Source organism: Furipterus horrens, unplaced genomic scaffold (genome assembly GCF_987537825.1).
Source record: "Furipterus horrens unplaced genomic scaffold, mFurHor1.1.pri manual_scaffold_5, whole genome shotgun sequence".
Lineage (NCBI taxonomy): Eukaryota > Metazoa > Chordata > Mammalia > Chiroptera > Furipteridae > Furipterus > Furipterus horrens.
Genome location: NW_028327175.1, coordinates 127943640 through 127970631, shown reverse-complemented (window position 1 = coordinate 127970631; position 26992 = coordinate 127943640).

Sequence of the window (26992 nt, the reverse complement as noted above, 5' to 3'; positions counted from 1 at the left end):
CCTAGCTTCTGTTGTTGGTTGTTGTGATACAGCTTTCATTTTAATGTTCATAGTTTTGATCCTTTCTCCTAAATAAGTCCCTTTAACATCTCATATAACAATGGTTTGCATCTGATGAACTCCTTTGGTTTTACTTTGTCCTGGAAGCACTTTCTCTGCCCTTCTATTCTGAATGACAGCTTTGATGGATAGAGTATTCGTGGTTGTAGGTTTTTGCTTTTCATTACTTTGAATATTTCTTGTCAGTCCCTTCTTGCCTGCAGAGTTTCTTTTGAGAAATCAGCTGACAGTCTTATTGGGATGCCTTTGTACATAATTCTCTTCTTCTCTCTTGCTGCTTTTAAGATTCTCTCTTTATCCTTAATTTTTGACATTTTGATTATACTGTGTCTTGGTGTGGTTCTCCCTGGGTTCAGTTGTTTTGGAACTCTCTGTGCTTCCTGGACCTGAAGTCTACCTCCTTCCCCAAGTTAGGAAAGTTCTGCGTCATTATTTTTTCACATAATTTTTCCATTTCTAGTTCTTCTTCTTCACCTTCTGGCAACTCTATGATTCAAATGTTGGCCCGCTTATAGATGTCCAATAAGTATCTGAGCCTCTCCTCCTTTTCCTCATTTCTCATTTCCTCTTTCTGCACTGGTTGACTGTTCCTTCCCTATGTTCCAATTTGTTGATTTGATCTCTGGTTTTCTTGTCCTCACCACTAGATTCATATGTGTTTTTGCTCATTTCTGCAGGACTAGCCTTCATTCCTTCCCTGTCTTGTTTAAGATCTGCTGTTAGGCCTGTAAGCGCTTTTATAAGCAAAGCTCTGAACTGTGCCTCAGAAAGATTTTCTGTCTGCCACTTCGTTAGATTAGAAATATGCTGTCTGGTCAACTGTGTTACTGGGATCTCTATCATGATCTGTGCCATCCTGAACAATTTTGTGTTTACCTTTGCTTCCTGGGCAGGGCTGTCACACCTCCTATGCTATAGGGGAGGGGGAACCTTGTGCACTCATCACAACCGGGCGTTTTCTGCTGGGGGTAGGAGTCCAAGATGAATTCTTGCTGTTCAATCTCTGCTGAGAGACTGGGAGCCTCCTCCTCCATCCGCACCCCCACTGGGCCTCACAGTCCAAGGTAATGGGGGTCTGCCTTCCCCGGCTTTGGAATCGTAAGCTGACGGGGCTGGTCTGCAGCTAGGGGTGCTCCCCAGGTGCTTCTCGCCTCCCCTTAAATACGGGTGTCTGTGTTTACCGCTGTCCTGCCACTGTCACTGCTGCTGCCGTGGACACCACAGCTTGACCTCTCCTCCCAGGCTTCGCCCCCTCCTACCTGTCTGGAAGAGCACCACTTCTTTACAACTTCATACATTGGACTTCCATTTATTTTCTGGAACTTCTGGTTATTGCTGGTTTTGTGGTAGTTGTATTCTTAGTTGTGGAGGGAGATGGGGCGTGTCAGTCTAGGCCTCCATCTTGGCTGGAAGTCTCCTGTGTCTGTTTGCTTCTGTGTCCCAGGGAGAGCTGTCATTCCTACTATGTTGTAAGGGGCAGAGCCTTAGGGATTCGTCAGTAATGGGCAACCTGTTTCACCACGTTGTGGCGCTGTATGTGGGGGAGGGAAGGAACAATGCCGATTGCCCAGCCCTTGCCCCTTTTCCAGGCACTTCTCCCACTTCTGCACCAGACTGGCACCCCTCTAGCTGCTGCCCTGGCTGTCATTCCCAGAGTGGGTGGGTCTGCGGATGTTCTAGTCTAACAAGCAGACTCTGCTGACACCCGCAGTTTCTGCCTCTGTCTCAACCCCCACTGGTTTGCACAGTCAAAAGCAATGAGGCTTGATTTTCCCCGGAGCTAGGACAGTGAGCTGCTCTGGTGAGGAGCTGGAAACACTCCCCAGGTGTCCCTCCTGACTTTTTAAAACGTGTAACTTCACTTTCTGCTAGCCTGCTGCTGTAGCCACTGCTGCCACCACCACGCTGTGTCCTCTCTGCCTGGGTTCTGCCCCTCCTACCTGTCTGGATGAGTATTTCTTCTTTATATCTTTGTTTGCTGGACTTCCATGCACTTTGATTTTATGGAACTTTTTGTTGTTTCTAGTTTTGAGATAATTGTATTCTTTCTTAGTTGTGGAGGGAGACGCAGCATGTCTGTCTACGCCTCCATCTTGGCCGGAAATCTTTTCATCTTTTTAAAATTTCTGTTTGTGTCCTATTTTTTCTAATTGAACACATGGATTAGTGCAGTGAAAATAAGTGAAAGTTTCAAAAAATAGAATACAAGGCTGTTGGGTAGTTCACAGACCCGCTAAGATATCTGGAGAAAGAGAAAGGTGGGGAACAGTCAGGAGAGTCTGAGCAGCAGCAATGTCTGGCTGGGTCGCCTCTAACATTTATTTTATTGTTGGAGCACAGAAATGTCTTCAATTTCTGAATATTGACTTTGTACTCTGCTCTTTTGCCAAATTCACTTATTATGTTGAGTAGTTTTTTAGTGGAGTGTATAGGGTTTTCTATGTACACTATCATGCCATCTGCAAATAATGACATTTTTACTTCCTCTTTTCCAATTTGGATGCCTTCAATTTATTTTTCTTGTCTGATTGCTGTGGCTAGAACTTCCAACACTATGTTGAATAGGAGTGGAGAGAGTGGACATCTTTGTCTTGTACCTGATCTCAGGGCAAATGCGTTCAGTTTTTTTCCATTGAGTATGATGTTGGCTTCATGTTTCTCATATATATAGCCTTTATTATGTTGAGGTATGTTCCCTCTATTTCCGTTTTGCTGAGAGTTTTCATCATAAATGGGTGTTGTACTTTATCAAATGCTTTTTCAGCATCTATGAATATGATCATGTGGTTTTGTCTTTCATTATGTTTATGTGGTGTATTACGTTATTGGTTTGCAAATATTAAACCATTTTGCATTTCTGGGATGAATCCCACTTGATCGTGGTGTATGATCTTTTTAATGTGTTGCTGGATCCAGTTTGTCAATATTTTGTGAGGATTTCAGCATCTATGTTCATCAGCAATACTGGCTTGTACTTTTCTTTCTTTGTTGTGTCTTCACCTGGTTTTGGAATTAGGATAATACTGGCTTCATAGAAATAGTTTAGGAGTCTTCCCTTTTCTTGGATATTTTGGAATAGTTTGAGGAGGGTAGGCGTTAGTTCTTCCCTAAATGTTTTGTTAAATTCACCCATGTAGCCATCCAGTCCAGGGCTTTTGTGTGTGGGAGTTTTTTGATTACTGTTGTAAGGGATGAGAGGAGTGTTTGGTGGAAGTGTTCTGGAGAGATTTAGATTATGGGCTGAGTGGTGGAGCAAGGGTGATATATTCTATATGCTTTGGGGATATTAGAGGCACCTGTTGTTTCAGGAAACCTCCTGGGAAGAGTTTCCCAAACTTGTCTTGCACTTTTTAGAATTACAGTTTTTGAGTTGTAATCTAGTCCTATCAAGTCTCAGTCAATAGATGGTTGGCCTGGTTCAAAGGAGAAAAGATCCAAAAATCATGCTTTTGGAAAGGAGGCAGAGACTCTCACTAGAAATATAAGTAAGTACTGGGCTAGAGCAGTGTCACACAGCCATCAACTCACAAAGAAAGTTATCCTTTTACAAACATCTCCCAATCCTTCTGATTAAATCAAGAGGAGTTCTCAATCTGGTACTAAATGTCCTGTATATCTCTGTTCCTTATTCAGCTTTTACACAAAGAGAGAGCAGGTCTCAAACTCAGCCTTCAGCAGGCAACAATAGCTGAAGAATGTAGTGACAGCTTTTTCTTTATTGTGTATGTTTTCAAGTTTACCTTCAATTTTGGGAAATGATACTGTTTTTTTACTTTTAGTAATGATCAGGATCACCTTAAAAATAATTATTTAAAAAATATCTCCATAAGCGTAAAAGGTGAGATGATATAAATACATTTTATAGAAATAATCATCTTGCCCTGGCTCAGTTGGTTGGAGCATCTTCCCACAAGGTGAAAGGTCACTGGTTTGATTCCAGGTCAGGGCACATGCCTGGATTTTGGGTTCTGTTTCTAGTCAGGGAGCGTACAAGAAGCAACTGATCAGTGTTTCTCTTTCACATTGAAGTATCTTTCCCTCTCTTTCTTCTTCTCCTCTCTCTCTCTCTAAAGAAAAGAAAAAATGATTTTGCTGGTACCTGGGCAAGAAATCATGCAAGTGCTGAGTAGATGACAGAAGTTTGGGAAACACTACCCTGGAATATTCTTCTCTTAGGAATCTGAGCATGGTGAAAAATGTGCAGAAAATTAGGGACCTCAATAAGTACTATCTCCATCTTTCCCCCTTCCTTATCATTCTTTCATCTTATTCTTAGAAGGGGATTTTGAGGGCATTAATACATCACCTCCTTCACTATGTTAATAACTGACCTGAAATGAGCTGTAGTCTTTGCATTAGACAGAGGTTGGGGTGGATGGGAGGCAGAGACAGGGTGATGGGAGGGATTAGGAAAAAAACAATCGTTGATGAAAATAAAGATGCATTTCTAAAGTATGAGTGAGGAAGTACCAAGGAGCTGTGCAAACTGCAAACTTGTTGCTGATGTGCAGGAGAATGGAGCGGAAGTTGAGGGGTGGAATAGAATGGATGAACAGGAGGAGGGACCCACTAGGGAGCATTAGTCCCCACTGCAAGTGGGACACTGTGGGGCAGCCTGGCCATCCTAATTTGTACAAGACCAGTATGTCTGCTGCTGCATCTCCATTAGCAGATGGAGGTAATCAAGAAGCCTAAAAATGGAAATGTGAGCTGGTGTGAAGCTTTGTCATGGGAGTTTGTCACAGAACAGTCAAGAATCCCTCACCAGTAACTATGGCTGTCAAGGTCAACCCTGACCCCTCTGATATTAAATCTTGCAGATACTTGGCTGGCTGGAAAGACCAGGGAGCCAGTCTCCTGGGCATGAGATTGGCCACTGCCCACTTGTGATCTACCTGGCTTTAGCAGTAGTTTGGCTTCCCTGGGGCTTCTGGGTGCTGTTAGTTTCAGCTTTGGTCAATAATCTATGTAATTAATCAGCTTAAAGGGAGTGCTGGTGGGCAATGGTTCTTGACCCTGTCTGCACACTACAATCAGCTAGGGAGCTTTATAAAAATAATACCAGTCCTAGACCTCACCCAGATGAGGCCTCAGATAGCAACAGTTTTTTTAAAGCACCTCAGAGCTGAGAACCACTGGGATAGATCATTAAGGACCCAAGTTTGGACATATGTGGGATGCCAATCTTGTTCTTTCTCCGACCTGTGACCTCCTCTTAGCACACTCTGATTTGCAGTGGGGATTGGCATTGAGAGAACAAGAGGCAATAATTTATTTAAGCAGAAACCAATTGGTGTAATTTTAAGATTACTTTAAATTTTATATAAAAATGCTATAAGAAACCAATTGCCTTATGTACTAAACTTTGTATGTATCCATAATCTATTTTCTTGGCATAAATTTTTACCCAGAGTAAAAAGGTATGAATAATTTCTAAAGTTTGTAATACACATTATTGTCTTTTGCCAAATTGTCTTTTAGAAAAAAATTTTCAGTTGGCATTATTTATTAGTATTTTATTTTGCACTTCTTTAACGTTCAATTTTCCTTTTGTATCTCAGTCATTTGTATTTCTTCTTTTCTGAAATAGCTATTCATGTGCTTTCACCATTTTTCCATTATGGAGTTCATTTTTTCTTACTGATTTTTAAAGACTATTTATATATTAAGGGTATTAAGAATTGTGTGTCATATACCTTGCCAACATTTTTCTTGCTGTCATTTGCTTTTAATTTTTTGAGATGTTTTAGATATACAAGTGTAAGCTGTTTATGTAGCTAAATTTACCCATTTTATCCTTTATGGTAACTTCCATTGCTTTCATGTTTAGAAGTTCTTTGTATCTCAAAATGTTCTTATAATTATCTTACACCTAACTTCCAACATTAAATGTTTTGAGTCATCTGGAATTTGTTTTGGCAAACAAATTACCTTAACTCCACCACCAAATGTCAATTCTATTATGTACTGAACATGATGATGTGTGAGCTTTCTCTTTTGCACTGTTGAGCAATGCGTCTGTTTTGTTTTGAGCAAAGGCTACACTGTTTCAATTAGTATAGCTTTATTGTTTCCTAAGATCTCACCAAAGTACATCATTCTTATTTTTATTTTCAAAAGGATTTTGTCTATTCTTAATGAATCTTACTTAAATATTGTGGAAAAGTCTTATAAAATCATTACAAAATTAATGCATGTTAAGACAATATTGTTTGCAAACCCTGACAAAGAGAACTATGGAACTAAAGAGAGTGTCCAAAGATAAGAAACCTAGTAGTCTATATCTGTGAGAAAGGAGAGGACTATTCAGTGGATGATTTCTTATTCATTTGGAAAACATTAGAGTGCTACCTCAGGTTATAATACAAAAATAAATTCCATGAAAATTGACAGTCTGTGAATGGTCCATTTATAGAGAAGGGATCCTAAATGGTCAAGAAACATATAAAAATATTCTTACCCACAGTGATAATTAGAAATATGAAATGAAAACAATTAGATATATTTTTCTGCCATATAATGGGCAAAATTATTTTTAAAATATAATTTCTTAATATGTAGAGTTGACAAAGTTGGAGGCAATTTCTGGGAAGTATGGAGTGCCATATTCATGTTGGGAGGAATTGGGAGGATTTATTAAAATTTTAAACACTACACCCTATGACCTGTGAATCCACCCTGAGAAATGCTAGAACTCACACACAGTATGGGCAAGTATAAGCAGGGCTCTATCCATCACTAAAAGACTGATATACTCCTCTTTTTGTTGGAACATAGCCCCAGCCTCAAATCCTGCAAATGCTCCTCTCCCCATCTGCTAAGGTCACTTTAATCTTCCCCCCTTTAATCCCATACTGCCCTGCGATCCAGCAACTAAAGAGTTAGTGAGTTAATGACTGGCACAGATTACTCTGGGAGTCCTCCACCCCTTCCTGTTCCAGCCCTGGGCCCAGGGTCTTTTCTAGTTGGTTAGGGGTATTTGACTGTGATCACTGTGTTAGAAGATGCTCGTCAAAGCATTGTTGTAAGAACAGACTGGAAACGACTTGAGGCAGAGACTTCTAACTGCCTGCCAAATATGCACTTTCTCTTTCACACCAGCAGAACCTGTTAACATTACTGTCCCTCAAAAGAGTGCATGTCCCAGGTTCCCTTGAAGCCAGGTGTGGCTGTGTAAATAAATGCCAGCCAATGAAAGCTGAGCAGGTATTAGCATGGGAGTTCTGGGACATCTTCTTAAGAGGGTTCTCCAAGCAGTCTCCTGGACTGAGGATGTGATTGTGGAAATGGCAGCACCCATCTTCAACCACAGGAAGGTGGGGCATATCCAAGTTTCTCAAGAGCTGCAAGCCTGGGTATCTGATAACTTCCTGGAGATGTCATCCAGACCTAGATAGGCTTCTTCTGCACTTCTTTAAATGAGAAAAGAATTGGTATCCTGTTCAAACTGCTGTTTCTTTGTGTTTCTTAGTTTGATGCAGCCAAATCTAATCACAATGGATGCAAAACTAAATGCCTATTAAAAGAGAAATGGCTAGTTCAACCATATTATGTAAAATACATATAAATTGAAAACAACTTGAGGTGTTACATATATGATGAAATACTTTGCAGACTGAGTTAAATCTTTAGGCATTGCAAGTATAGAACCTAAGAGCTCACCAGTACATGATTAGATAATGAACATATGGTACATATGTACCATGGAGTACTACTCAGCCATAAAAAGAATGAAATATTATCATTGCAACAATAGTGATGGACCCAGAGGGTATTATGATGAGTGAAATAAGTTAGACAAAGACAAGCACCATATGATTTCACTTAAATGTTGAATCTAAATGAGAAGATGGCGGAGGAGTGAGGAGAGGCTGCGGCAGGCTCCCGAGACCCGTCTGTAGTTTGGACTAATTACAGACAGAACATCTCAGTGAGCGGCTGGACACTGGCAAGAGTCGAGCCAAGGCACTCCTGGATTAGAGAAAATCCATCTGGGAACAACCTGTTTAGTGAGGATAGTGGAGGAAAAGGGGACGAAATGGGATTCCTGACTGGGGCGGCTGCCTGAGCTGTGGCGGGAAGCACACAAAGGATTTTTGGCGAACACAGGTTGCCCAGGAGAGGAGTCAGGAGGAGAGCAGATCTCTGCCAGCTGGCAGAGACTGGACTCGACCAAGTGGCATTGGCGCTGAAGGACAGGAGACAGCGTGCTGCCGGGCAAGTGAGAACATAATTCTCCTTTATATTTTTCTCTAGTGGACGGTGGAGAGGGGAGGAAAGTTTGGGGGTGGTAGGCCATTCTTGAGGAGCCTAGGTGCAGAGGCGCGCTCATCCACTCCCCAACCCTACCCTTGGGTCGCGGGGGTGCACATAAGGAAGTGCTCTCACTCACTGGCCCAGGTGCGCGGGGCCGTGAGTCCAGGCATCCCTCGGACACTCCCCAATGGACATAAGATCAGTGCCCCAACGGGCACAGGGAGGGCCCACTGAACAGGCAGAGGACCGTGCGCAGACACCCCTAGACAGCTCCCATGGGCGCAGGGCCCCAGGCCGGAAAGCAGACCACTAGCGCAAGCTCTGTTCATGCCCGCCCAGACGGGTGAGGGAAGGTGGGCGGCTGCAGCAGGGGAACAGCGGGCGGGACTCACAGGCGCTCACTTCCACTGAACACAAGTGTCCGGGGCCCTGCCCTAAGAGGCAAGAGACCAACTCCCAGAGCTCGGCTCAGCGGGACTAAGGGCATGGGCAGCGCGCGAGCATTAAAACACCTCAGCCCGGGGACAATAGACGCCAATCCCGGGGCAAGCTCTCGGGCCACCCGCGGGGGCAGGGACAAGCGCAGGGACACCTCGGCGGGAACACGGAACCACCGTGGCCCGGCAACAATAGGCGCAAATCCCGGGGCAAGCTCTCGGGCCGCCCACCCGCGATTGCAGGGACACGTGCAGGTCACCTGGGCGCGAACGCAGAACCACCACGGACCGGCAACAATAGGCTCTAACCGCGGGGCAAACTCTCAGGCCACCCGAGCGCGCAGGGGCTCGCGCGCAAGGGCACCTCAACTGACTCCAGCGGGCAGCAAGGAAGCGCGCCGTGCCGGCAACCACGGGTGCGCACCATTGTGGCAACCGCGGGCGCACACCAGTGCTGCAAGTAAAAAGAACCTCTGACCTGCCACACTAGACCATCAGCAGATGCAGAAAAAGAAGGCAACACACCAAGGCTAAAACGGAGTAAAAACATCGCTTTTTTTTTTTTCCCAATTTTTTTCTCACTTTTTCTTTCTTTCTTCTTAAGTCTTTCTTTTCTTTCTTTCTTTCTTTAGTCTGTTCTTGGGCTTTTTTGGAGGAATTTTTGGGGGGGTATAATTTTTTTTTTCCAATTTTATTTCTCCCTTTTTCTTTCTTTCTTCTTAATTCTTTCTTTTCTTTATTTCTTTCTATATTCTTTTCTTGGGCTTTTTTGGGGGGTTTGGGGGGTATAATTTTTTTTCTTTTTTCTCAATATTTTTTCTCTCTTTCTTCTTTCTTTCTTTCCTCTTTATTCTTTCTTTTATATCTTTCTTTGTTCCTTTCTTTCTTCCCTTTTGGATTTTTTGGGGGGTTTCTTTTGTGGTTATTTTCTCTCTCTCTCTCTCCTTTCTTTCTTCTATATTCTTTCTTTTCTTTCTTTCTTTCTTTCTTCTATTTTCTTGGGATTTTTGGGGTTTTTTTTTTTTTCTTTTTTCTCCCCTTCCAAAAAGAATAACAAACTTTATCTCTAACGTGTTGCATATAACCTCTCTTTCTCATCCTTTCCCTTTAATCGTTGTTTATTCATTTGTGTGTCTAGTTTAGCCCCCTATCACTCTAAATAATAGAATATAATTACTATATAAACCCAATAGAATACAATCCCACTTTCTTACTATATTATGCAATTTTCTATCCTTGTCTTCTATTTTTATTAACATACAATGTAAATATTACCTACTGGCTTGCACAGTCTCAACTATTCTTAATCTATCACCCCCTCTATCAAAAAATATTTTTCATCCCCCAAAACAACTCTTATCTATTCTTCTTATAGTATAAAAGCTCTAATCTCTTTACATTTATATTAATACGGGCTCGTTGGCTGACGATAGCAGGATAGAGTGGGGGATACTTGTTGAGGGTGTGGGTCTCCTGCCTGGGCTGTGCGTTTATGTTTTTAACAGCATCTCCACAAAAGAACTCAAGACAAAGCAGATAGAGTGACTCTCAACCAACTAGCCAGAAGGAAGATCCTATCAAAGAACATCTGAAATATAACCAAACAGCATAAACAAATGACATAAAGGGTAACTCAAGAACATCAGGCTCAGGATATCAAAGAGGCTGCACCACTGAAACCCCCAGATCTCCGATAAAGAATCTCACACCACAAAGGAGGGAAGTCAAAGCAGACTACCACACCCCCCCCAAAGAAAACAAATAAATAAAAACAAACAAAAAGAATCCAACATGGTAAGACGCAAAAATAACCCCTCAATGAAAGGAAAAGAGGAATCCTCAGAAAGAGAGAGAGATGAAATAGACATAGCCCAAATGTCAGACATGGAATTCAAAACAATGGTGGTAAAGAAGCTCAATATACTCGACATCCTTAAAATCAACTATGACAACCTCCAAGGAAGTTACCAGCAGCTCCAAAAAAATTACAGGGAACTTGCAGAGAACTACACCAGCATAAAAAAAGACATAGAAACTGTTAACAAGAACCAGGAAGAACTTAAGAATGCAATCTCTGAACTGAAAAACACAGTAGAATCAGTCAAAAGCAGACTAAATGAAGCAGAGGATCGGATTAGTGAGTTAGAAGACAATGTAGAGAAAAACTCCCAGACAATACAGCAAAATGAAAAAAGATTGAAAAAATATGAACAAGATATAAGGGAATTACAGGATAGCATGAGAAATAATATCAGGATCATAGGAATTAGAGAGGGAGAAGAAAAGGACCATGGAACAGAAAAACTGATAGGAGAAATAGTGACAGAAAATTTTCCAAACCTGATGAGAGAAAAAGTTATACAAGTTAAGGAAGCACAGAGAGTTCCAATGAAGAGGAACCCCCAAAAACCCTCTCTAAGGCACATTATAGTTAAAATGGCAACATTCCAAGACAGAGAGAATCCTAAAAGCAGCAAGAGAAAAACAGCAAATAACATACAAGGGAGCTCCGATAAGGCTATCAACTGATTTCTCAACAGAAACATTACAAGCCAGAAGGGAATGGTCAAAAATATTTCAAGCAATGAAAAACAAAGGCCAACAACCAAGAATACTCTACCCAGCAAGGCTCTCATTCAAAATAGAAGGTGAAATAAGGAGTTTCTCAGACAAAGGAGGACTAAAAGAATACATCTCCACCAAACAAGCATTGCAAGAGATGCTAAAGGGAGAATTCTAAGAAAAAAGAAGAAAAGAACAAGAGAGGAGAGGAACAGAGGTACAAAGGGCAATGAATAAATACACGTCAATAATAACCTTAAATGTAAATGGATTAAATGCTCCCATTAAAAGACATAGGGTAACGGAATGGATAAGAAAACAGGACCCACATATTTGCTGTCTACAAGAAACACACCTGAAAACAAAAGATTTACACAGACTGAAAGTAAAGGGATATAAAAAAATATTCCAAGCAAACGGACCGGAAAAAAAAGCTGGGGTAGCAGTCCTCATATCAGACAAAACGGATTTCAAAGCAAGGACAATAAAAAGAGACAAAGAAGGACATTTCATAATACTTAAAGGAACAATCCATCAAGAAGATATGACTTTGATAAACATATATGCACCCAACATAGGAGCACCCAAATACATAAAGCAAATACTAGAAGACCACAAAAAGGATATCAACAATACACTCATAGTAGGGGACTTCAACACTCCATTATCAACAATAGACAGATCATCAAAGCAAAGAAACACCAAGGATATACAGGCATTGAATAACACGCTAAACCACATGGATCTAACTGATATATATAGAACTTTTTACCCCAAAGAAGCAAAATATACATTCTTTTCAAGTGCACATGGGACATTTTCAAAGATAGACCACATGATAGGTCACAAAACAAGCCTCAACAAATTCAAGAAAATTGAAATCATATCAAGCATCTTTTCAGATCACAATGCCTTGAAACTAGAAATCAACCTCAGAGAAAAAAATCAAAGACACCCAAACTCATGGAGATTGAATAACATGCTATTAAATAATGAATGGGTTAACAATGACATCAAAGAAGAAATCAAGAAATTTCTAGAAACTAATGATAATGAGCACACAACAACCCAAAACCTGTGGGACACAGCAAAAGCAGTCCTGAGAGGGAAGTTCATAGCAATACAGGCATATCTGAAAAGGCTAGAAGAATCTCAAATAAAAAACCTAACCATAACGCTACAAGAACTAGAACAACAACAACAAACAAAGCCTAGGGCAAGAAGAAGGAATGAAATCATCAAGATCAGAGCAGAACTGAATGACATAGAGACTAAACAAACAATCCAAAAGATCAACAAAACTAGGAGCTGGTTCTTCGAAAAAATAAACAAAATCGACAAGCCTCTAGCCAGTCTAATCAAGAAAAAAAGAGAGAAGACACAAATAAACAAAATCAGAAATGAAAGAGGAGAAATCACGACTGATACCTCAGAAATACAAATGATAGTTAGAAATTACTTCAGACAACTGTATGACAAGAAATTTGACAATCTAGAAGAAATGAACAAATTTCTAGAAACATACAACCTTCCAAAACTAAATCAAGAAGAAGTAGAAAGTCTCAACAGACCAATAACAAAGAAGGAAATTGAAACAGTAATCCAAAATCTCCCTGCACACAAAAGCCCTGGACCGGATGGCTTCACAGGCGAATTCTACAAAACATTCAGGGAAGAACTAACTCCTATCCTCCTCAAACTGTTCCAAAAAATCCAAGAAGAGGGGAAAATCCCAAACTCTTTCTATGAAGCCAGTATTAACCTAACCCCCAAACCAGGTCAAAACACAACAAAGAAAGAAAACTACAGGCCAATATCACTGATGAACATCGATGCTAAAATCCTCAATAAAATATTGGCAAACAGGATCCAGCAATACATCAAAAAGATCATACATCACGATCAAGTGGGCTTCATTCCAGGGATGCAAGGATGGTTTAATATTCACAAATCAATAAATATAATACATCACCTAAACAGAATGAAAGACAAAAAGCACATGATCATATCAATAGATGCAGAAAAAGCATTTGATAAAGTACAACACCCATTTATGATGAAAACACTCAGCAAAATGGGAATAAAGGGAGCATATCTTAACATAATTAAGGCTATATATGAGAAGCCTGAGGCCAACATCATACTCAATGGACAAAAAGTGAAAGCATTCCCCCTGAACTCAGGAACTAGACAAGGTTGTCCACTCTCTCCACTCCTTTTCAATATAGTGTTGGAAGTCCTAGCCACAGCAATCAGACAAGAAAAAGAAATAAAAGGCATCCAAATTGGGAAAGAGGAAGTAAAACTTTCATTATATGCAGATGACATGATAGTATACCTAGAAAATCCTATAAACTCCACTAAAAGACTACTCGATATAATAAGTGAATTTGGAAAAATCGCAGGGTACAAAATAAATATACAGAAATCTAAGGCATTTCTGTACACAAACAATAAAATAGCAGAGACAGAGACAAAAAAGAAAATAGCATTTACTATAGCAACAAGAAAAATAAAGTACCTAGGAGTAAACTTAACCAAAGAGATAAAAGACCTGTACACTGAAAATTATGCAACAATGAAGAAAGAAATTAAGGAAGATACAAATAAATGGAAGCAAATACCATGTTCTTGGATGGGAAGAATCAACATCATCAAAATGGCCATACTACTCAAAGCAATTTACAAATTCAATGCAATCCCTATTAAAATACCAATGACATATTTCACTGACCTAGAACAAATACTCCATATATACATATGGAACCAAAAAAGACCCCGAATAGCAAAAGCAATCTTGAGACGGAAGAACACAGCAGGAGGAATCACAACACCAGATATCAAACAATACTACAAAGCCACTGTAATCAAAACAGTATGGTACTGGCATAAGAACAGACATATAGATCAGTGGAACAGAATAGAGAGTCCAGAAATAAACCCAGGCCTCTATGGTCAACTAATCTTTGATAAAGGAGGAAGGAACATAAAATGGAGTGAGAAGAGCCTCTTTAACAAATGGTGCTGGGAGAACTGGATAGGGACCTGCAAAAAAATGAAACTAGACCACCAACTTACACCACACACGAGAATAAACTCAAGATGGATCAAAGACTTAAATGTAAGCCGTGACACCATAAAAGTCCTAGAGGAAAACATAGGCGAGAAAATATCAGATATCTCACATAACAATTTCTTCACGGATACATCTCCTAAAGCAAGAGAAATAAAGGAAAAAATAAATAAATGAGATTACATCAAACTGAAGAGTCTGCTCAGCTAAAGAAAACATCAGCAAGATGAAAAGGAAACCAACCATATGGGAAAACATATTTGCCAATGACATCACGGACAGGGGACTGATTTCCAAAATATATAAAGAGCTGATACGACTCAACATCAAGAAAACAAACAACTCAATTAAAAAATGGGCAAAGGACCTGAACAAACACTTCTCCGAAGAGGACATACAGAAGGTCCATAGACACATGAAAAAATGCTCAACATCATTAGCCATCAGGGATATGCAAATAAAAACCACAATGAGATACCATTTTACACCAGTCAGAATGGCCATCATCAACAAATCAACAAGCAACAAGTGCTGGCGAGGATGTGGAGAAACGGGAACCCTACTGCACTGTTGGTGGGAATGCAGTCTGCTACAGCCACTATGGAGAACAGTATGGAATTACCTCAAAAGATTAAAAATGGAACTGCCTTTTGAACCAGCGACTCCACTACTAGGATTATACCCGAAGAATCTTGAAACACCAATTCAAAAGAACTTATATACCCCTATGTTCATTGCAGCACTGTTTACAATAGCTAAGTGCTGGAAACAACCTAAGTGCCCATCTGTAGATGAGTGGATCAAAAAATTGTGGTACATTTACACAATGGAATACTATGTAGCGGAAAGAAAGAAGGAACTCCTGCCATTTGCAACAACATGGATGGAACTATAGAGAATTATACTTAGTGAAATAAGCCAGGTAAAGAAAGAAAAATACCATATGATATCACCTAATACAGGAAACTAAAGAACAACACAAACAAAGGAACTAAATAGAACAAAGAGCAGAATAGCAGTCAATAGGGGGGAGGGGAGAGGGAGAGAAGGGGGATAAGTAAGGGAAGGGTTTAGTCAAAGAACCTGCATAAAAGACTCATGGACATGGACAACGGGGAGGGATATGATTGCAGCAGAGGGGGTGGGATGGGTGGGGGAGAGAAATTAGGGGAAAAGGGGACAACTGTAATTGAAAAACCAAAATAAAAAAATAAAATAAAATAAATGAATAATAATAATAAAAATGTTGAATCTAAAGAACAAAATAAATAAACAACAGCAACAACAAAAAAACCCAGAAACAGACTCTTAGACACAGAGCACAGACTTATGGTTTCCAGAGGGGAAGGGGCTGGGGGACTGGGTGAAAAAGGTGAAGGAATTGAGAAGTACTGATTGGCAGTTACCAAACCGTCATGGTAATGTAAAATACAGCATAGGAAATATAGTCAATAATATTGTAATGATAATGTATAGTGCCAGGTGGGTGCTGGACTTATCAGTGGGATCATTTCATAAGTTATACAAATGTCTCACCACTGTGCTATACACTTATATAATATGGAGTGTTAATTGTAAGTGAAAATGAAAAAATAAAACTATGTGTATTGACACTAATATGATGAATAGAAAAAAAAAAGTTGCAGAATATCATAAATTATATATATGCACTTTTCCTCAAACCCCCAGTAAAGTATGCTAGTTTTCCCTACATTTCTATACACAAAAGCATAGAAAAGCATACTACCTAAACTGTGATAATGTTAGTAAATTTTGGGGAGTAGACAATAAGTGCTGGTGCTGGTGCTGGTGCTTGTCAAAAGGCACCTGATCTTTGGCTACTCTATGCTACATTTTTATAAAAGAAACAAGTCATGTACAACTTGTATCATACAAACTAATTGAGTTTCCCATCTACCCACCATCTGACCTTCTTAAATTGTTTACTTTCCCACTGCTCACCATCTGCAGGATCGACATTTGAGAACTGTCAGTGTTGAAGACACAGACCTGGAAGAACAGCCTCTCCGGCTCAGAGATTAGCTCATGAGCCACCACCTGAATGCTTTCTGTCAGAGAAGTTCAAGGTTCTTTCAAAACTCCTCTGTCACAAGGATTGTATTTTTTATGACACCACTGTGTCTAAAGGAAGAGAATAATGGTATTAATCTGTGAGGACAAAGGAAGCAAGAGGATGCATCAGGAGATGAGAAATGACAGTAAAAAGTTGGAAGCAGTGTATGGTCCAGCAGTGCTTAGACAGCGGCACCGAGTGCTTGAGATAGGAAATACTGCCCCAGAGAACCTTAAAATGGCTCAGTACTCAGAGGCACCAGGTAGGAAAGGAGGGAAGAGGTACAAGGCTAAGCAGTTGGAGCCCTAGATATTCCTTGCTATGCGGCGGCGGCGGCGGCGGCTGCCGTCCGTCTCGAGAGACGATGGTGTAGCTTCTTAAGAGTCTATCTGCACCGCCGAGAATGGCTGTGCAGTCCGACTCGGGAGTGACACGGTATCTGTCTCCTCCCGTGTTGAATCGACATCTTGCGATGACGCTGGAGTGTCCTCTCCAGTGAAGCTGAAGCTACAGAGCCTGGGCAGGGTGATATGGAGGGTCTGCTGTTGCCCATGCAACAGACCCCCCCTCTCTTCGCAGCTGAAGGGTCCAAGGGAAAGACGGAGTCAATACAGCTTGGCTTCAGGTGCGCCGCAAGAGTTGCCGGTATTGACTACAACGTCAAACCGCCTTAGGGACTCCGGCTCCGGATTTTCTGTTGGGGTTTACTGCACACAACAAGGAAACTGTGCTTTACACTCAAGTCACTAATTCTATACAAAAATGGATCAAGATGTACTCCAGACAGGGAGACCCCAAACTGAGCAGTGGGAAGGGAAGGAGTGTTGTTGTGAACCAAGGGGAATTAAGTTAAAATCATCCTCTTATAAAGGGTGGGCAAAAGTAGGTTTGTAATTGTGAGTATGAGAAACAGAGAGTTTATTCTTGTACTATTATTTATTAGTTTGTATTATTTTCCATGCAAACAACTGTAAACCTACTTTTGCTCCCCTGTATGTATTCATGGGTTCCATTCCAGATTCTTCTTGTTATTTTTCATGTTTGAATGAGGACAGTTCCAAGTCTGCTAGCTATCTGAGGATAGTTTGGGGTCAGGGTGAAGGGGAAGATCTGGGCAGCTGGCAGCTTTATTTTGGGCTTATTGTCTCAAAAGAATTCTTTTTTTTTTTTTAATGTTTTTTATTGATTATATTGTTACAACAGTTCCAATTTTCTCCCCCTTGCTCCCCTCCACCCAGCAACCCCCTCCCCCAGCAATCCCCCCCAAGTCCATACCCCTGGTTCGTAAAAATTAACTATCCCCCCCCTCTCAAACATTAGGACCCTTTGTAATCTTGTAAAGGACAATGGGCGAAGGTCTCAAGCTCCTCTAGCTGCTTCAAGCTGGACATGGTCATCGTCCTACCTACCCTTGGGTCCAGAAAACCCTAATAAGAGTGGGGGTGTGGAGGGGAGGGTGGCCTTCCCACATGGGGAAGGATCGTGCAGACTCCAGGTCAGTTGGCTGTCTCCGGTCAACGGCGTGCTTGGTTTAACAGGCTGGTGTCCTTGTTGTGTTCTGGGGGCAACAGATTTGGCGAAAAGGGTTAAAAGACATCATTCAATCCATAACTACTAGATGACAAAAGGCAGGGATTAATTTTTCAATGTTCCATATTAGGAAAAAAAAAGGGGGGGGGGCTTCTTTGTAATTCTTACCATGTTGATAAGTCTTTAACCCCAGGGGTGGATCTTCTCGGTAAGTAAGATGAGAAGACATAGAAAGCTTTAAACAGAAGGATCCCTTTCAGTGTTGAGATGACTTTAGGAAGACTAGTTTGGGGCTGTATCAATCAGTGTCTTCTCAGGAAAACAGAACCACTCTAGGTATTTCAAACAGAAAGAACTTCATAAGGAAATTGGTTACAAAAGTGAAGGAAGGGTAGGAGGAGAAAAAGGGAAGGATAAAGTTACTTAACAATTAGTAACTCTAGGAACTTCCCCTAGCTTGTAGGCACAAAAGGGCAGATGATGCTACCAGAACATGACTGTTACATCAGTGTGGTTGCTGAAGTGTCTGCTCCAGCTACTGCTGCCTTAGTAATCAGCCACATTCAGCTTGCAGGAAACTCGGAGGTCACACTCCCACTAACACTGCAAGATCCTATCTGAGAGATGGAGGGTCTGTTACACCCACAAGTTCTGTCCTGCTGAGGCTATAGGAACACACTCTTCAACCTCCATGCTACATAAACAAGAAATTAGAAACCTACATTTAACCAATACTGCTGTTGCCGCTAATGCCATGTGAACTGCTTCTAAAAGCAGAACATGGTTTCTTCCTTCCATCTGTTTGCCAGTGTCCTGCCAGTGCCTCCCATTGGGAAAACTTAATTAAAAACCAGGTAGCCAAAACAAAACAAAACAAAGCAAAAGCTGGCCAGGGATGCTAGGGAATGTCATTTTCAGGTACACAGTGTAAATAACCTGTTGAATGTGTTGATATATAAACTCACCCTAATTGAAATGTATGTCCAGAAAGGTGTGGAGAAGGCGCCTGCAGCGCATAGTCAGGAGGCAATTCCTACAGGCCCTTCTGAGTGACCAGGAGTCTCCACTTCCCCTTCCTCCTTCCCCCCTTCCTATTCCCCCTTTCCCCTTTTTTCTCTTTCCCTTCCCTTGCTCCTATGGACCCTTGAGGTAGACCAGGAGTTTCCCTCTTATCTCTAACCCCTTCCCCTCTCTTCTCTCAATAAACCTGATGTAAAATCCTAGACTGTTCTCGGGCTGATTTCTCAGAACAAAGGCAGCCTAACAGTTTGGCACCGAAACCTTGGAGGGCCTCTAAGAGTGGTCACTGGCAGCTTGCAGGCAGGAGAACAGTGGGCTGCAGCAGCACATCCCAGGCTTACCCCCTGATCCTGTCTGTTGGTACCCTCTTGCTCTTCTCTCCTCTCTCACCATGCTGGAGAGATCTGCGCATCTAATGACCTTCATCTTTGGGCCCTTTGCCATGGCCTGCCCTCCATGCACATTGGACACCAACTAGTAAAGTTTTGTCTCATGGAGTGAGTCTCTTATCAGGTTGACCATCCCATTTCTGAGCCTACTGTGGCTCTGCTCTAAAATCCTAGGCCTAGATCTGTCTTCCTTGGACTTTGTCTTCCTTCCTTGGTCTGCGCCTCATTGGACTTCCACCAGTGGTTGGGGATGCCCACCCCGTGGACAGTTCATTTGGGGCCTTTAAGCCTTGGAGACTTTGTGCTCAGTTGAACTTCTAGAGGGAGCTGGGGATGTCCTCCTCCTGAACAGTTTGCTTGGGGTCTTTGTGCCTCGTAGAATAAGAGGCTTAAGTGGGGACACCCCTTAACCCTCCTGATTCATTTTGTCTCAGGCTCACCTTCTGGGTTGTTACTCTCAGTAACATGGGAACACATCAATCCCTACCTTCGAAGGACTCCCCTTTGGACTGTCTCTGTCAGGACCTCCGGACTCTTCAAATAGGGTCCCAGGTAAAGCTAAAAAAGCTAATTTCTCCCTCCACTGTTACCTGGCCTCAATGTCTTCTTGATAACAAATGCTGTTGGCCAGAACATGGAACTTTTGACCCTCAGATTCATACTGATCTCCACAACTACCTCAGGTGTAATGGCAAGTGGCCTGAAGTTCCATATGTGGAAGCCTTTTTTATTCTTCACAGCAGACAGTCCCTTTGCTCCTCTTGCTCCCCTCTCCAACGTATTCTCCTTCCACTGACCTCTGCCTGCAGCTCCTCTGTGTCAACAAACTCCCCCAATTTCTCTCCACCCTCATCTTTTACAGAAGCAGACCCCTTGGACCTTAGACACCCTTACCCCTCCCCATATGCCCCCTCCCAGTCAACAGCTCCCTCTGCTCCTCCTCCCCTGTGAAACCCTTCTCCCTCATCCCCCTCCCCTCCTGACTCACCAGCCAAAGGCAAATCATTGCTGCCCCAGGACTCCACCCCTCTCATTTCACCTCCCCACACTCATTCTCGGGCTGTTCTCATGTCATTGGCCTCCCCACCATCCTCGGGCCTGTGTCATCTTTGCAAGGTGGCAGGAGCTGAGGGCATTGTCTTGGTACATGTCCCCTTTTCCTTCATGGATTTAGCCCAAATTGAGCACCATCTAGGGTCTTATACTGCAGATCCTACCCACTTTTGCAAGGAGTTCCAATATATAACTCAGACACCCTTTATGTCTGGGATCCCAATAGAAATCCAGCCAAACCCACTGCAGTCCCAGCTGCAGATCCTCACTGGAACTAACAGTCACAGTCCCCTGATTTGGCTAAGATGTCTCATTTTCTCACATGCCTAGTTGAAGGCATGCATAGAGCTGCCCTTAAGGCCATCAATTACGACAAAATCCTAGATTTTATGCAGGAGGCCTCTGAGAACCCAGCCTCATTCATGAGCTGCCTTACAGAAGCCATTCTCAAGTACACCAGCCTGGACTCCAACTTGGAAAAGGGCAAGGTCAATCTTAATACCCATTTTGTGACACACGCCACTCCCGATATTAGAAGAAAGTTACAGAAGCTGGAAGATGGACCCAAAATTCCCCAAAGGGACCTAATTCAGATTGCCTTCTGAGTCTTTAATAACAGAAAGGAGGAGGAAAAACAACAAAAACTAAAAAGGGACCAGCAGAAATACCTTGTTACCTACTGCCATTAGGGGTCAGCCCATGAAAGGTCAAGAGAACAAAGGCTTGTCAAAGCCTCCACCAGGACCTTGCTTCAGGTGTAAGCAGACAGGTCATTGGGCATGACAATGCCCCCAACCGCGATCCCTGCTGGGTCCCTGTCCATCTTGTGACAGAAGGTACATTGAAGGGTTGACAGTCCTTTGGCCTCTAACCAGGGGGCTAGTAGAACACTTCAGTACAGTTTGGCTCAACCTCAAAAGGATAAAGACTTCAACATCCCTAATCTGTTGAGGCTTGCCACAGATGACTGACGGTGCCTGGGTTCGGAGTCCCCATCTCTGACCATCTTGATGGCTGAACCCAGGGTAACCATGGCGGTGGCAGGTACATTGGTCTCCTTTCTTCTGGACACAGGAGTGACCTATTCCATCCTTATGGAATACGTAGATGTTTTCAACCCATCCCATATCTCTGTTATTGGAGTTAATGGGGTCTGTACTAAGCTACCAAATCCCTCACATGTACATTAGGGTCCTTGACCTTCCTACATTCTTTCTTGGTTGTGCCTGAATGTCCAGTTTCCCTCTTGAGAAGAGACATCCTGGCCAAACTAGGAGCATCCCCATCTCTTAATCTAGATGGAGGGGCTAAGGCCAACTTCATTTTTCTTTTGGCTTTAGAGCAAGAAGCTTCCCAGAGGGATACCCCTCATCAGCTGCACCATTATAGTGTGAATGTTAACCCCCTTGTTTGGGATACTGAGAACCCAGTAATAGCCAGACACCACCAGCCAGTATGGGTCATTTTCAAGCTTGGAGTTTTCATTTTGAAGTTGGTCTCAGTATCCTCCCAGAGAACAAACTATGCAGGGTCTATGGCCACTCATTCACCACCTTCTCAAAGCTGGACTCCAATGGCCAGCAAACTATTCTGCCAACACTCCCATCCTAGCTGTAAAGAAACCCAATGGGTTCTTTTGCCTAGTCCAAGACCTTTGGACAGTTAATAATGTTACTATCCCAATCCCTCATTAAATCTACCTTTGAATATTTGCTATTGAATGAGTCTTGTAAAAAATGTTGACTGGTAATCTCTCTTACACTGGGGAACATAATTTTTGTTGAGTTAGATATGATACTTGTTTTTGACTAAATTTTGGCATCTGAATCTAAAAATGGCCTCAGCTTTTCTCTATCACATCAACTTTTTAAGGTACAGCATACCCTCCCTTTGTTCCAAAAATCATACAGAATGTGCATACGAAGGAAATTAAAGAAAAAAGATTACCTGAATAGACTGTTTATTTAGAGTTATTTTATTCATATAAAGGCTATATATTGTTACTTTAACTCAAATTGTGTACAAGTAGTAAAGTTCTGCTACCAAACATACATATTAAGGTATTTCATCTTTTTAAATAAAGGCTAGGAAATGCCAAAATGAGATACTTTAAACAGCCTCCTTCATTTGGCAAAGCTTTAACAAATTGCTTCATGAGACCCATTTTTATGTGCAGAGGTGGGAATATAATGTTCTTTCTGTCAACAAGTGGCTTATGTAGAATGTTTGAATCAGCAGGTTTGAGGTCAGATCTTGGAGGCCAGTTTGACTCCACTCAATGCTTCTCATAAGCTCTGCTGTCCCACATACACAGAAAACAGGGATACTTGGTGTACCCGCGTTGCTAACCAAGAAGGAAGCAGACAGTTTTAAGGTCAACACAGATGATCTAATTGTGCTTGTGATATTGCAATAGATAAATGACTCTCTTTACTTCTTCATATTCTTCATGAAAACAAACTGAGTGGCCAATTGGGACTGCACCAAATAAATTGCCGTTGTGGAGGAGGACACAATTCAAGCTCCGCTTTGAGTTATCAATGAACAGTCACTATTCAGTTGTGTTATAGATTGAAATTCCCAATTCTTCTATTAAAACCATGTATGTTATGGCAATACACAAAGCCACCATCACTTCGAAAGTACTGCAGAAATGCACTTTCTCTTGATGGAAAGTAGGAGGCCTTTGCTCCTTTTTCAAGCAAGTTTTTCTTGTGCAGTCTTGATGCTAGCAGTTCTGAAGCTTCTTTGGATAGTCCCAAATCTCATGCCAAATCATTCAACTCATGCTGATCAAATCCTTTATGAACTGAGTCATCTTGAATTTCAAAATCTTCATCATTGCTGTCACTTAGTTCTTCACCATACTCCTGTTTTTCAAAAGAGGGTAGTTCAGTGAAAACTGGCGCTGGGATTTCAGCTGAATGAGGCTCAATATACAAAAGTAACAGTCACTTGAATGATCTCTGAACTCTTGCCAAACCATAGGTATACCAAATGGCAATTTCTCAAGTGTTCCCTTTGTCCACACCCATAAACTCTCAACACACTGCTTGTACACCTTGTGAGGGGCCCAAGATTTATCTTGATCACCAAGTTTTACTTTAAAATATGCAAAATAGGCTTGCCTGACAAATGTGCTGATGTTTGTCCTTTGACTGGGAATGGTGAAACTGCCACAGATATAACAAAACGAATCAGGGTTGTTTAGGCACTTAGGATGGGAAATAGCAGAGGCAGACATGATCTGAAGGAAGTGAAATAAGTACATATGTAAATAAAAAATTAAGTTCTTCTAACTCCTTTTATACAGACAAGAACTTGGACTACACTTTGGAATATGATTCACTATATAGAGCAGCACACAGCCTCTCACCACACTGTCTTTATGTAACTGAATAGCCTAGACAAGTATGAACCTGTCGCTGGTGTTCAAGGTCATCCCCCACCCCTCCCCACTTGAGGGAGGTTTGCTCTCAGCCTGTAGGAGAACACTAGTGCTTCCCTCGATCCAGGCTCGATCCAGACTAGAGTGGTCACATTAAGATAAGCTGTACATTCTTTCATTTACCTACCTAACCCCCACTCCTGATCTCCCAAGACTATGCTCCATCATACTCTTGGCTTATCAAAATTGCAGGCTACAATTATTCTGAATCTCAGTGTTGGATTTGCATAACCCTGAATCCACAGACATACTCTGTGATTCCTATACCAGCCATAATGTGTAGATCTGTTAATATTTCTCTTTTTTCCAATGACTCATGGAAAGCTGACACACCCTCTGGTCCCCTGCTCTCCAGATATCAGAGGCCTTAGCCAACCAATATTTGAAAAACCTCTTGACTTATGTTTCTAAGTCCTTACCTATTGCAGGACCAGTCTTCACCAGGGTCTTTATCCCCCAAGGCCAGCAAGTACCCATTTGTGTTTCTTGTACTCAACATTCAGGATCTTCTAGCCCAGTAGTTCACCTGCCAGTTCTCCTGTGCAACTTCATGATCAATATAACATGCCAGGAGCAACACAAGAATCACCCGACTTCTTGTCTGAACCTGGCATCAAAATTTGCATACCCTCTCTGATTCACCACCCCTCCTCTACAGGTGATGCCACACAACTCGGGGATTCCTATGCCCCTTTCTATGGAAATAAGAGTAAAGCAAGCTCCAGTATTAATCCTAATCCTGGAAGCCCTTGGTGTTACTACTGGAGTCACAACAGGAGTGGCAGGGCTGGGAACTTCCCTCAAATATTATCAGGAGTTATCCCTAGAGCTTGAACAGAGCCTAGAAGATACAGCACAGGCTGCTTCCAAACTAGAATATCAGATAAACTTTTTAGCAAGAGCTGTCCTTCAGAATAGAAGGGTTTTATACCTCCTTACTGCCTATAAAGGGGGTACCTGTGCTTTTTAAGGGGAAGACTGCTTTTTTTATTTCAACCAATTTGGAATAGTACAGGACATGGTTAAGAGGCTGACGGATCGAGCTGCCCGATTAAGGGTTAAGATAAGCAGTTCATCAGATTCATTGTTTGACTTAACTGTCCCTCTAAGTTTATCCTTCTCCTCCTTCTTGTACCTTTGCTAACACTGCTTTTAGCTGTCATCCTAGGACCTTGCCTCCTGAGACTCCCTGTTAACTTTGTCAAGAGAACCATTAATACAGCTACAGTGCAGACAGTCCACACGCTCATGCTCCTGTCTACTCCTTGGTACCAACTTTGCCAGCACAAGAAACATCGGAGATATAGACATGGAGAGAAATATACACTCTAACTACACCCACATGTGAGCAGGAGGTAGCCAGAACAAATGCTACGCCTTTTTTCCTTAAAACCCTCCATCCTTGACACTGGACCTCAGCATCATTCTTTTTTATTACAAACAAAAGACTGGAAATATCAGAACATGACCATCTGTTTGGCATGACTGGTGGGAGGAAGTGTGGCTTCTACCACTGCTTCTACTGCAGCTGTGCAAGCTCTATGCATGGTGGTTCTTCTCATCCCAAAAGGCTTCTCCCTCCAGCCCAGTACCTTCAGAGCATCTGTTCTGCCTACACTTTCTGTTCTTTCATTGTCAAAACATGGCTGCAGCTGGACTGCCCACCCAAACTTTCGATACATGCAAGTGAGCCATATGCAAATTAACCTAGGTCCCAGCATCCTCCATAAGAAATGAAAGTGGACTTTGCCCATTCCCAGAAGAAATGTTGATGGACCTAGCATGGCATATTGACTGGGGAAAAGTGGGGAAATGTAAATAACTTGTTGAATGTGTTGATGTATAAACTCACCCTGACCAAAATGTATGTCTGGAAAGGTGTGGAGACAGTGCATAGGCAGGAGGTATTTCCTATGGGCCCTTCTGGGAGACCAGGAGTCTCCACTCCCCCTTCCTTCTCCCTTCCCCCTCCCCCCTTCTTCTCCCCTTCCCCCTTTCTCCCTTCCCTTGCTCCTACAGGTCCTCGAGGTGAACCAGGAGTTTCCCTCTTACCTCTAACCCTTTTCCCTCCCTTCCCTCAATAAACCTGGAGTAAAATCCTAGACTGTTCTCTGGGTGATTTCTCAGAGCAAAGGCAGACTGACACTCAGTATGTTGCAGTCCAAAGGGGACATGGAAGAATGGGAACAGAAATGAGAGGGGAAAAAAGACTGAGAGTGGCTACTGAAGAAATTTAGCTAAGAAAGGAGGGCTGCTTGGAGTAGGATGATAGAAATGGAGATAGTGAGAGGCAGTCAGATTCAGTAAATATTTTGAGGTGAGAATCTTTACAGTTTTTGCTCACAGATCAGACATGTGATATAAGAGAAAGAGAAGAGTCACGGCTAAGTCTGGATTATTCTTGGCCTGAACAAATGAAATATTAAAGCTCCTATTACTTAGATGACTAAGACTATGATAAAAGCAGGTCTTGGAGAAGCAGTAAGTTGAGTTGGGGACACGTATAGTTTGAGATGTCTATGAGACATGAAGTGGATATGTCGAGTAGACAGTTCATGGAAAAAGAGATAAAATTATAGATGCAGTCATATATATGTGGTATATAAAGCCATGGAACATATGATGTCACCAGTAGATAAATAAGAGATGATGTCCAAGGACCCATGCTACTCCAAGTTAGAGGTCATGAAGGCATAAAGAAACCATCAAAGGGAGTTTAGAAGGAGAAGCTGAGAACACTAGAACAACATGGCATCTTGAAACCCCATGAACAAAACCTTTCAAGAAAAGTGTCAATTGTGTCAAATGCTTCTTATAGGTCAAGTTCAATGAGGACTAAGAACTTACTTGAGGTAACTCTGGACTTCTGGCCAAGATGGAGGCCTAGATGGACACGCTGCATCTCCCTCCACAGCTGTGAAGGAATACAACTACCTCAAAACTAGAAACAACCAAAAGTTCCAGAAAATCGAGCTGCATTGAAGTCCAACAAACAAAGCTATAAAGAAGAAATACTCATCCAGACAGGTAGGAGGGGCAGAGCTGGGGCAGAGAGGATGCGATGTGGTGGTGGCAGCAGTGGTGGCAGTG